The sequence below is a fragment of the Cebus imitator genome, unplaced genomic scaffold, assembly GCF_001604975.1.
Source record: "Cebus imitator isolate Cc_AM_T3 unplaced genomic scaffold, Cebus_imitator-1.0 Scaffold92, whole genome shotgun sequence".
Taxonomy (NCBI): domain Eukaryota; kingdom Metazoa; phylum Chordata; class Mammalia; order Primates; family Cebidae; genus Cebus; species Cebus imitator.
Window position 1 is genome coordinate 6,660,558 of NW_016107407.1, and position 13,162 is coordinate 6,673,719.

Consider the following 13,162-nt stretch of genomic DNA (forward strand, 5'->3'; position numbering starts at 1 on the left):
TGACAGCATGAACTATAGGTCAGTTAAGCTGAACAATAATGCACAGCTAGTATAAACTATTTCATATGTTAAAAACTCGAAAGTTCTTCAAGTGAGCAAATATACTCTGTATTGTAATATACATATATAAATATAAAATTAATTATTTTATCTATATGTATATTGTATATATAATGATATAATTTCTTATAATACATCTGATCATTTTGTGCTATTTTATAGCTCTTGATTTTGGTTTTGCTTTTGTCTTTTAAACAATGACTATGGACTAATGCACCCTACAGAAATCTCATAATGTCATCATACACCACCTGATGGTGTAGTTACCATGAATATTATCTTCAAGAAAGTGCAGGGACAGGATTGTCATTATGTAGGCTTTACATCTGGATATGATATGCAGCTTGTCCCACACTGGAAAACGAGCCGCGTGCATAACCAGTCGGCAACGCGTAAGTTAGGGGCAAGATCCCTGCTTTTGTGCATCTCGCTCCATTTGTAGCCACTTGTTGCGCTCCATCTGGGAAGAAAGAAGCCGCTGCAGGGCATGCGCCAGACCTGTGCTGGGCTGTCGCTTCCATTGTATGGAAGATGAACAGGCCGCGTTATTTTGGATCACGTAGCAGCTTGTTCAAAAGCATCTTGCATTCCCCAGCTGTTCCACAACTTCTTCGCATATGGGAGAGAACTTGCCAGCTGCTGGGGCAACTGTACTTACATTTGCTGCCTTTGTTCAGTAAACAAGGAAGGTAAAAAGCCAGGCGCCTTTGTTAAGCTGTAGTCATTGTAAAGAGACTTATTTGTTTCTGTTATGTCAATGTGATTCCAGATATAGTGTGTCAGGGGAGGAGGTTTAAAAGGAAATGTCAGAATTAGCATTTTTTTTCCCAAATAAATGTCATTTTAGGGTAACCAGCATGTATAGTTTTTTCATACGTAAAACCTTAGGCTGCTTTTATGTTTCATTGCTTAACAAAGGAATGGATCTAATATGTAAAAATAAGTGTTTATTTAAAAATTGACATATGAATCAGATTTCATTCTATACATTTTTCTATTGCATGAAATACATAAAACTTAGTGTCTCCAGACTGTGTTTTCTGCACATTCTGTTGTTTTTGCATTTGTTGGAGCTGTAGGATACCTTGCTCATACCCTTTGTTAAATCAATGAGAAAAGTTTGGTTTATAAGAAGTTTGCTTATCCAAGGTGGTTTGGCTACTGGTTTTAAGTCAGCGAAGCTTCTGTCAAATGTTTACAGTGTGACAGGCCTGGGGAACCTATAAAGAGCAATAAGGGCTGGGCCCAGCCCTGGGTGGACTCATAGCTCAGAAACAACAGACAGAAACAAATACTAAAGAGTATGAGAGCTAGAGCAGAGGCCGCACCTTTTTGTTTTCAGAACAGTGTTGTAATCATGTCAGCTCAAATAAAGCCATGCCAGCTCAAGTTGATGTGCCAGTAAGAAGTGAGGAGCAGAATCTTGGTTACAGGAAGATAGAAGAGGCATTACATGGTTGATCAAATTTTAAGTACATGTCCTTAAAAAAGAAGGTTTTGTATTGTGTCTCTGCCTAGGCCTGCTTGTCTCCCAGTTCCTGCCCAGCACCCCAAAACCCCTTGCCTTCCTAATTATTGTGCATTGTGAATAAATGGCCCTCTAGTAGCTCCAGCATCAATCACAATCCTTTATGGGATATTCAGTTAGTTTCAATCCCCTTTGTTCTATAAGAGGTTATAAAATAAGCCATAATTGCTTGGGCATGTATAAAACCCTCTGACTCCAAATCTCCTCTAAATCTTAGGGGTTCCTTGTACTGGAAACTGCTGTTGCTTCAGATCCCGTGGTGATTCATAGCTGCTGAATTGGGCCCACAATTCTAAGCCCTTAATCCACTTCTGGGCTCCACATATACATTCATGTATCTCTTACTTCATCCTTTTGTGCAGTAATAACAGATTTTTTACAATCTTTCAGTTTTCACTTGGTTTTACTGGCATTTTCACTTGAGATGTTCAAGAACTCTGTTGGGTTCTTAGAGCTGATGACCCAAGGTTCCGTCTTGTACAAGAGGAAACTGAGGGTTCACAGTTGAGAACCTTGCCTGGGCTAAGATTAGAATAAAAATTTCCTGATTGAAAATTCAGCACTCCCCTCTGGCTGGAAGAGTAAACTTACACAAAGCTAGAGGTTGAGCTCTGTATTAGTTTACTTTGTCTGTGGCTTCATTGTGTGTGCTCTGACTTCAGTGAACCTCACTGGGTTTTCCACCTAGGGCTTTCACTGGGAGAAATCTCTCTTCCTGAGTTCATTTCCCTGCACATTCCAGTTCTCTTGGCATCTTGAGTTTTCTTTCTTTCTTTCTTTCTTTTTTAATACAGACATGATCTTGCTCTGTTGCCCAGGCTGGAGTACAATTGCATAATCATAGCTCACTGCAGCCTTGAACTCCTGGGCTCACGGAATCCTCCCTTTTCAGCCTCCCAAGTAGCTGGGACTACAGGTGTGTACCACTATGCCAGCTAATTGAAAAAAAATTGGAGGGAAATGTTGCCCAGGCTGGTCTAGAACTCCCTGGGCTTAAGCAATCCTTCTGCCTCAGCCTCTTAAAATGCTGGGATTATAGGTGAGATCCAAAGTGCCCAGCCATTATGTTATGTTTCTAAGTCTTGGCTCTCAAATGCAATTGCCAGCTTTTAAACACATGCATCCCTCTGTCCTGCCACACCACACACACACACACACACACACACACACACACGCACACCCTACATATATGCAGATGCCCAGCATGGCTACTGGACCCATTATCCTTTTTCATCCAGCCCAGCTCCTTTCAGAAGACAACTTCACCTTTACACCATCAGACTCTTTCCTCCTTCTTCACAGCTTGGGATGCTGTACAATTCTTGATAGATGTCAGATATAGGTGGATGGTCAAAGTTAGCCCGTTTCCTCTTTATCCACAGGGGAACTGTTGGAAAATGATCCAACTTGGTGGTGGTGACCATGCTGTCCCCGAAACATCGTGCTCCTTGGGGTTAGAAATAAGGGCCATTTCCCTGTAGGAGGAGGAAGGTGATGAGCCTCGTGGGGGAGGGGCCTCCTTTGCTCAGGGCTTCTCTAGGAACCCTTACACAGCTATAATACCACTCCCCACAAACATCCTAACGCCGCCCTCACCCCCAAACTTCGGCAGCTTTCTCCTCCTTCTAGGACCCTTTGTTTCTCTCTTTGACATTCTGCCCCTCCTGCTCCTGGTCTGTTGCTGTCGCCCAGTCGCCTCCTGGCAGGCCTGGGTTTCAGGTGTCTTAGGGACACATTTGCCTTGGATGGCCTTATCTCCATCTGTCATTGGTGTTTAATTGCTTTCCCTCCACTCTCCAGCCTGCTCTTTGACTTGGGGTAAGTTTCACCCTTGGAATCCTTTCTGATTACTTCTTTCAGCTTTCCTCTGGCTAATTCAGCTGCCCGTTCAGCTCCTCCATGCTGCTAGCTCACCCTTTGTGTCTGCAGTTTCCCAGGGTTTCCAATACATGGCTTTGTCTCTATCCAAGCCTGCTCTACTCTTTCTTCTTTCCTTCTTTTCCTTCCTCCCACTTTTTGACAGTGCTTCTCTACACTTGTATTCTTTTCCTTTTCATTTTTTTCTTCTTAACAATTTGCAAACCCTTCTGCCTTTGTTCTGAGTCAATCTCATTTGGCTGTCACCTTTGGTTAGTATAGTAATGATATTGAATATCCTATCGAAGTTTTTATGTACAGGAACTTTTTGCTTTTAAAAAGGATTCTTTGGAACTGCAACTTGGAAATACCAGTTTTAAAACTGGTCAGGTCAGGGCATTTTAAAAGGTCTGAACTTTGGGGAAAATTGTTTGAAATTTATTTTGGCTTTCCTCTCACCCATGGCAGTACCTTAAAAGTAACTGAAACATAGGCTTGTTTTGGATAACCTTTCCCTCGCAAGTGGGAATTGTACATACAGAAAGCAGAGTCCACTCAGGTTTTTCTTCTGCTTTTTCAAATCATATTTCTGGAAAATTTTGGAAGGGAGTTTGTGCTTTGTGGCCAGTCTGGGGTGGGTGTAAGTCATGAACAATTGGTCATATTAAGACTTTGTTAGACCCTTTTGATTAAAAGGCTTGCTAGGGGTGCTTTCTGCTTATGATCCTATGTCCATGAGAATATACCAGAGAGGAGGTATTAGGAAATCCTTGACTGATTAACGAATCTTTAGTTCTTCCCCCAAAGCAGTGAACATAAGGGTTTACTCAGGATCAAGAATGGAGCAGGATGGTAGTTGGAGGTTCTTTCCCTGCCTTGAGGTGGAGCTGCAGGCTCCTGTTGGTCTTGCCCAGCCAAGGGCCCTCAGCAGTGCTTGCCAGGCACCCAGAGCCCTCCCACCTGGCACTTATTCACTGCAAAAATATTGCTCTTTTTATGAAAATTGTTTTTCATATTCAGAAATTAATTCACATTTCTCCTTTCTCTAAGTTCTGCAAAAAGTGCAAAGACGTTTACCCATACCCGAATAGTTTGGTTCTTTAATTTCCCAATTAAAAGGGAACACAATTTTCTTGATCCAGTAAATCTGGGATTCTGTTTATGGCAGTGTTACTTATCCAAGGTGGTCTGGCTATTGGATATAATTCAGCAAAGCTTCTGTTGGGCGTTTACAGTGTCACAGGTCTGGGGAGCCTGTAAAGGTGAATAATGGTTGGGCGCTTGGTGCCCAGGGAGTTTGATTTCAGCCTGGGCAACATTTCTCTATAATTTTTTTTTAATTAGCTGATGTGGAGGTGCACACCTGTAGTCCCAGCTACTTGGGAAACTGAGGAGGCAGGATTCCTTGAGCCAGGAGTTCCAGGCCACAGTGAGCTATGATCACGCCACTACACTCCAGCTAATGTTAGTATAGACTGGAGTACACGCAGACCAAGGAATCTTTGCTTCCGCAATGTTCTTTAATTGGTGTTGCTGGACATAGAATCTTGATGCAACCATCAACTTCAGTTAACCTAGTCAAGTTATCCACCTATCTTAACATTATTACATTATTATTAAGATCCTTGAAATTGAAGAGGACCTTAAGTCATGAATGATTGCTCATATTAAGACTATGTTAGACCCTTTTGATCAAAAGGCTTTCTAGGAGTGCTTTCTACTTAAGACTCTCTGTCCATGAGAATATACCAGAGAAAAGGTATTAGGAAATCCTTGACCTTGAAGATAGGTCCTTGAAATTGAAATTATACAGAAACAAGAAGTGAATGTGACCAAACAGACTTGATTCTGTCATTCCTTTGCCCAAGAAACATTTGGTAACTGCGTCGTGTGTGTGTGTATGCTAGTGCACGTGCATGTGTGTGCCCATTTGATGCTTGTTATTGAGAATATAGAGTGAATCTTGCCTTTGTGGAGCTTACAGTGGGGAATACATTTGTAAGTAAACAAGCATAGGTGTTATAAGGGAAGCACATTCTAGATGTAATGGGGACACGAGAGGATGCCATGACAGCAGTGCTGCCCCGGTAGCATCGTCTGTTGAGCGTCTGCTGCTTGCCAGGCCCTGCACCGAGGGCTTTGAGGGCTTGACATGCTGCACTTATTTTTTAAATTAGCACTTTTTGTTTTTGAGATGCAGTCTTGCTCTATCTCCCAGGCTGGAGTGTAGTAGCATAATCTCGGCTCACTGCAACCTCTGCCTCCCAGGTTCAAGCCATTCTTCTGCCTCAGCCTCCCAAGTAGCTGGGATTACAGGCACCTGCCACCACACCCGGCTGAATTTTGTATTTTTAGTAGAGACGGGGTCTCATCATGTCGGCCAGGCTGGTCTCAAACTCCTGACCTCGGGTGATCTGCCCACCCTGGCCTCCCAAAGTGCTGGGATTACAGGCATGAGCCACCACGCCCAGCCACAATTGACACAATTTTTTAAGTGAAAGCCTTGATAGGCTAAGTACCTCCAAGTGAGGTGTGACAGTACATAGTAGAGTCTGGGTTTGGATTCAGATCCAAGGCCATAAACTTTTTGCCATAAATGAGAGGATGTATCAGTAGCTTCCTAGGTTTACTTTTCCTTCTCTAACCGTCCCTATGACTGCACATGATGAAGGAATAAGGAAGCCTGCAGAGCCGTTTTATATAAGGGATGTAAGTGGGGGCTGGGTGCAGTGATGCACGCCTATAATCCCAGCACGTTAGGAGGCCGAGGTAGGAGGATCACTTGAGCCAGGAGTTTGAGACCAGCCTGGGAAACCTAGTGAGACCCCATCTCTACAAAAAATTAAAAAACTAGCCAGGCATGGTGGTGCACACCTGTAAGTTTTAGTTACTTGGGGGGCTGAAGTGGAAGAATCACTTGAGCTCAGGATGTCAAGGCTACAGCAAGCTGTGATTGCACCATTGCACTCCAGTCTGGGCCACACAACAAGACCTTGTCCCTAAAATAATTGTTTATTTTTACAAAAAGGATGTAAGTGGGGAGTTAGCCCTAGCCCCACTCTCTTCTATAAAGGATGTACCATGGGGATCTAGTCTAGATGGTTCCTAGGTGTCTGTAATTATGCATTTTCTCTGAGTATCCTTTAGATTTAGTGTTTTGCCAACTCTATTTCTAAAGAGTCTTTCTTTTCCCTCTGCTGAGTGTTGTGGAAATGAGCCATCAGCCTGACTGAGCCCCAGAACCCTCTTCCTCCTTTCTCAGGGCTGTGCATCGCAGCCAGCAGCCTCTGGTTTCTGCCTTGATGCCCTCAGTGGTGCTTGGTGAGACAAGTGGCTCTATCTCAGGCCTGCAGAAAGGGAGAGTGACTTCCTCTTTCAGATCTGTTCTTTAAATGAACCCCTCATGGAGGGAAAGCCTGCCTGCTAGGACACATCTGTGTGCATGAGTACAGGTTCTCAGAAATCTCATCCTCACTCAACAGCCTGCTGGCTATCTCCCCTCTCCTGCCTTTTAAGGATTGCAAGGCCCTGTGGTTCTGATAAGACCTGGTTGTGATCTTGAAGAACACTGGCTGGGCAGGTTGAAGGAAACCTATCACTCTTGAAGCGAAGGAGAGGCTCAAAGGGGACATGAGATCCTGCCCTTTTCCAAAAGGAACCCCTGAGGACACAAGAGAATCGCCCTGAGGCTCTAGGAGAAACTTTGATAAGCCTGCTCTGCCTTAGGGCTGTGCCTGTCCTGTTTCCTGCTCTTAATAGCAGGCAAATAGAAAGGCACCTCTGATCCTGAACTGCGTGCCATAATGAGGAAATTCCACCTTGAAAATTTAGAGGTGAGCCTGCATGCTTTTTTTTTTTTCTACAACAGGGTCTCTGTCGCCCAGGCTGGAGTGCACTGGCGCAATCTCTGCTCACTGCAACCTCTGCCTCCTGGGTTTGAGCAATTCTCATGCGTCAGCTTCCCGAGTAGCTGGGATTACAGGCACATGCCACCACACCTGGCTAATTTTTTGTATTTTTGGTAGAGATGGGGTTTTGCCATGCTGGCCAGGCTGGTCTTGAACTCCTGACCACAAGTGATCAACCCACTTCAGCCTCCCAAAGTGCTGGGATTACATGCTTGAGCCACCTTGCTCAGCTCATCAGTTTTTAAGTCCAAAAATAAGGCTAAGAACTTCCTAGAAAAATTGATAGACCATGAACTTAAGTGAAGAGACAGCTTACTTCAACCAGTGATAGACCATGAACTTAAGTGAAGAGACAGCTTACTTCAACCAGTGTTAGACTATGTCCATCCATTTCATAAAAATGAATTTGGTATTAGACCTTGAAATAGGATTTACATATGTTTTTTCATTCTGACCCTAGAATTATCCAATTATCTTTAAAAAACAGTCACCGTCGTATATTCTGACATTGAGTTTCCAGGAAGAAGAAAACCATATTATATTCTTGACAAGAAAAGTGTGTGGTTGGAAGATGTTTTGGTTGATTATTTATGTAAACCCAACATCTGTGTGTGTGTGTGTGTGTGTGTGTGTGTGTGTGTGTGTGTGTGTGTGTTTTAAATCTTCATTAAAAAAAAGATTGAAAAGCTTGCATTGTGTGGCATTTTTTTTCTATACATTTGGTTCTCACAGTGCGGGAAGAAGGCACAAGTTAGTTCTAGCAGGCAGTGAAAGCAGTTTATTTTTTTCCATGAACAAATCGGTTCCATCTCTTGTATCTAGGCTTCTTAGAAAAAAATAAAAAGAGAGAGAGAAAACAAAAAACTCAGAAGCTGCAAGCTTATTGTGGAAAACTTCTCACTTTCATTTTGAGCACAGATACTGGTTCTAGGTTGGAATAGTAGCATCCTTTATCTGGTTGTAGAAGTTGGGAGTTCCACAACTTAGAAACCACTCATATTTCCCTTGCCCTGTCCTCAAGTCCCCTGAGCCCAGTGTCTTCTCATTATTTCCCAATTTCAGCTAGAAGCTGGTTGTGAAAAGTCACGTGCTGTGTTTGCATAATCTTCACCCAACCCTTTTCCCCTCCAAACCTTTTATCTATTTGGCTGCCAAATTCACACGCATAGTTACCCAACAACGGCTTTTGTTTCATTTTTTCATATGTTCCAAATGGTTTTCCCATTATTTCTGATTCTAGGGACAACTAGGGAGAGTTCATGAGCTGTAGAAACAGGTGAAGTTGCCTCAATTACATGTAGGCTTATTGAATTAGTTACCATCACCAGGTACAGGTAAATAGGAGAATGCCTATTTAAAAGATAAGAATGATTTTATAGTAAGAGAGAAGTTTTCTCTGTCAAGATGTTCCTCCTTTTCTTCTTCCTCCTTTCCCTCCTCCTATTATATAATAAAAATAGTCGTTATTATTCCCTGAAGCATTATTCATAGTCTAGTGGGTCAAACAGTTGTTGCTAAGAGTAATGCCCTCTTAACAGTGACTATGGAAAGTTTCAGTTAAAGTACTAGAAAGTGACTTGTCATGAATAATCACAGTTTAAATTTAAGTGATGCTTATTCAAATTTATACATTTAATTTTTATTTTTTGAGATCTCACTCTGTAACCCAGGCTGGAGTGCATGATCTCAGGTCACTGCAACCTCCACCTCTCGGACTCAAGTAATCCTGCCACCTCAGACTCCCCAGTAGCTGGAATACATTTTTAATTTTTTTTTTTTTTAATGTTTAGATGATGGCTGGCTAATTTTTTGTAGAGACGAGGTCTCACTATATTGCTCAGCCTGGTCTCAAATTCCTGTGCTCAACCTATCCTTCTGCCTTAGCCTTTCAGAGTGTTGGGATTATAGGCATGAGCCACCATGCCTAAATTTTTAAATATTTATGGAGGACTTTTATGTACAGGGCAGTCTGCCAGGATTTTCACTTATCACAAGTGCTACGTGAAGTAGGTAGTATTATTCCCATTTCACAGATGAGCAACATCAAGGCTTGAGAGGAAAAATGACTGGCCACAGTCGCATATCTGGGAGTGACAAGATTGAGATTTAAATCAAGATCTTCTGATTCCAGGGTCACATTCACTTCCCAGCCAATAAGTAAATGGCAGTGATGTCACCGTGTAGGTCCCACAGTGTGTGTAACAGTGGATTCTGGAACTCAGCTCGAATGCTCATGCAGCAGAATTTTAAGAACAAATCTGTTAAATTAGGGTTGGAGTTTTTACTGCCCCTAAATTGGGTTTGGAGGCTAGGATTCAAGTATCTGCCTGCTTTTTGCTAAAAACATTCATTGTACAAATCTGTACCCAACTCATGAAAACATCAGGCTTTTATTTTTGAATTTGCACATCTTCCAAAGGCCGGTTTAGTGCTGAATTGGAAAGAATTCCAGTTCATAAAACCCGGAAAATGACCATTACTCCTGTTTTCTTTCTCTTTCTTTCTTTCTTCCTTTCTTTCCTCTTTTTCTTTCGTTCTTTTTCCTTAAATAGCTTTATTGAGTTATAATATTGCCACTGTTTTCTTAACCTAGCTTTTTGGAAGAAAGCTTGGATCAATGTTAAGCCAAAATTTCTTAACTTTTAGGGCTTTTTGATATGGTCTCATATAAGTTACTCAAACTTTCTCACTTCTTTATTACTTCCATAGAAATCTTTTCAGTAAAAATGAGAGAAATTTTAAAAACTTTTACTTGCTGATGTAGGGTTTTTTTTGTTTTGTTTTGTTTGAGATAGAATCTCACTGTGTCACCCAGGCTGGAGTGCAATGGTGGATCTTGGCTCACTGCAACCTACACCTCCTGGGTTCAAGACCTTCTCCTGCCTCAGCCTCCTGAGGAGCTAGGATTACAGCACATGCCACCACGCCCAGCTAAATTTTGTATTTTTAGTAGAAACAGTGTTTTGCCGTGTTGGCCAGGCTGATCTCGAACTCCTGACGACCTCAGGTGATCTGTCTGCCTCGGCCTCCCAAAGTGTTGAGATTACAGGCTTGAGCCACTGTGCCCGGCCTGATTTGCTTTTTAAGGTTAGCTTTCCTGAAAATGTCTTCTTCTCTAACTCCTGGTTATCCTGGAAGCCAGACAAAATAGCGCCCCTTACGGTAATACCAGTAAGATGCCAAAAGAAAAATTTGCCACAAGTCAACCTGGATATGGACTGCCCATTATCGATGGTATAGAGCAGGGGTAAGTCGCGGGGCAGCGGACTGATTCCGTTCGGGTCCATGGCCTGTTAGGAGGTGCGCTGCGGATGAGTGAGCATTGCGTGAACTCCGCCTCCTATCGGATCAGGAGGAGCATTAGATTCCCATAGGATCCGAACCCTACTGTGAACTGCACATGCGAGGGGTCTACGTTGGGCGCTCCTTATGAGAATCTAACTGATGACCTAAGGTGGAACAGTTTCATCCCGAACTGCCGACCCCATGGAAAAATTGTCTTCCACGAGGCGGGTCCCTGGTGCCAAAAAGGTTTGGGACCACTGGGATAGAGCATTGCTTCTCAAACATTAATGCGCATGCAAATCAAAGGTTGCTCAAATCTTTCCTATGTTTATTGTGTGTCTACTTGTGCTGTTAAAAATTGGGAGAGCAGTATTGAAATATGTGACTTGGTAAAATTGTCCTTTTCTTTGTGCAGTCTGTTTTTGCTTCATGTACTTGGATGCATAGCTATTATTAAGGTGAATAAATCTTTAGGATCCCGATGTCCCCTTGAGGAACTGGTGACATTATCATTATGAAATGACCTTCTTTATACCAGCTGATATTCTTTGCTATAAATTCTACTTGATATTAATACAGCCACTTCAGCTTTTTTTTTGGATTGGTGTTAGCATGGTATAGCTTTTTCCATCCTTTCACTTTTTACGACTTTTTGTAGGCAGTATAGAGTTGTATCTTTTTTCCCCAATATGAAAATTAGTCTTTTAATTGGTATATTTAGATTACTTATATTTAATGTAACTATTGATATAGTTGATTTTAAATCTATCATCTTGCTATATGTGTTGTATGTATCTTGTCTATTCTTTATTCCCTTTTTCCTGGTTTCTCTGCCTTCTTTTGGATTGAGTTGTTTGGCTTTTATTTGTTTGCCTTTGTTTTTGTTTTTGTGACAGAGTCTTGCTCTGTCTCCAGGCTGGAGTGCAGTGGTGTGATCTCAGCTCATTGCAACCTCTGCCTCCAAGGTTCAAGCAATTCTCCTACCTCAGCCTCCTGGGTACCTGGGACTACAGGCACGCACTACCAGGTTCAGCTAATTTTTGTATTTTTAGTACAGATGGAGTTTCACCATGTTGGCCATGATGGTCTCAATCTCTTGACCTCATTGTCTGCCTGCCTCAACTTCCCAAAATGCTGGGATTACAGGTGTGGGAATACAGGTGTGAGCTGCCACACCTGGCCTTTTTTTTTTTTTTTTTAAATGATTCCATTTGTCTCCTTTGTTGGCTAATTAGCTATATGTCTTTGTTTTGTTATTTTGTGGTTGCTTTAAGATTTACAGTGTAGGCTGGGCACAGTGGTTCATGCCTGTAATCTTAGTGCTTTGGAAGGCTGAGGTGGGTGGATTGCTTGAGGCCAGGAGTTTGAGTCCAACCTGGCCAACATGGCAAAAACCCCATCTCTTCTAAAAATACAAAAATTAGTTAGATATGGTGGCACATACTTGTAGTCCCAGCTACTCAAGAGGCCAAGGCATGAGAATCGCCTGAACCCAGGAGGCAGAGGTTGCAGAGAGCCGAGATCACACCACTGCACTCCAGCCTGGGTGACAGAGTGAGACCCCATCTCAAAAAACAAACAAACAAATGATTTACAGTATACATCTTTACATTATCACATTGTATTTTTAAATGGTATTGCATCACTTCACATGTAAGAACATTATAATAGGATACTTCCATCTTCGTATTACTGTTGTACAGTTTACTTTTACTTAAGTGATTAACTCCATATCAATTATTATTGTTGGAGAAGTCACTTCTCTTTTAAAGAGTTTTAGTAATAAGGAGAAAACTCACATATTTACCCAGGTAGTAACTATTTTCACTGTTCTTTATTCATTTTTGTATACCCATATTTCTACCTGATTTTTTTTTTTTCTACTTAAAAGAATTTCCTTTAGCATTTCTTGTTATATAGGACTTCTGGTGATTAATTCATTCCACTTCTATAGATCTGATAAATCCTTATTTTGCCTTTGTTTTATCAGTACCATGTGCTAACTGATTGTACAATTGGAGCTACAGCTTTATTTTTGGAAGCTATATTTACTGTATATAGAATTACAGATTGACAATTTTTTCTTTTTAGTTCATTAAAGATTTTGCTTCACTGTTTTACACTTGATTGTTTTTGACATAAAATCTGCTGTCATTCTTACATTTTTTTTTTGTTTATGTGATATCTCTTTTTTTTCTAATTGCATTTAATATTTTTATTTTTATTTTTTAAGCAGTGAAGTCTCACTCTGTCATTTAGGCTAGAGTGCCATGGTGCAGTCATAGCTCACTGTAGCCTCAAACCCCTGGTCTTAAACAGTCTTCCTGCCTCAGCCTCCTGAGTAGCTGGGACTGTAGGCACATGCCACCATGCCCAACTGCTTTTAAGATGTTTTGTTTGTTCCTTGTTTTAAGCAATTTGCAATGTGCTTTGATATGTGTTTATATTTCCTGTGCTTGGAATTAAATGAGTTTCTTAGATCTTTGAGTTTACATATATATATATATATATATATATATATATA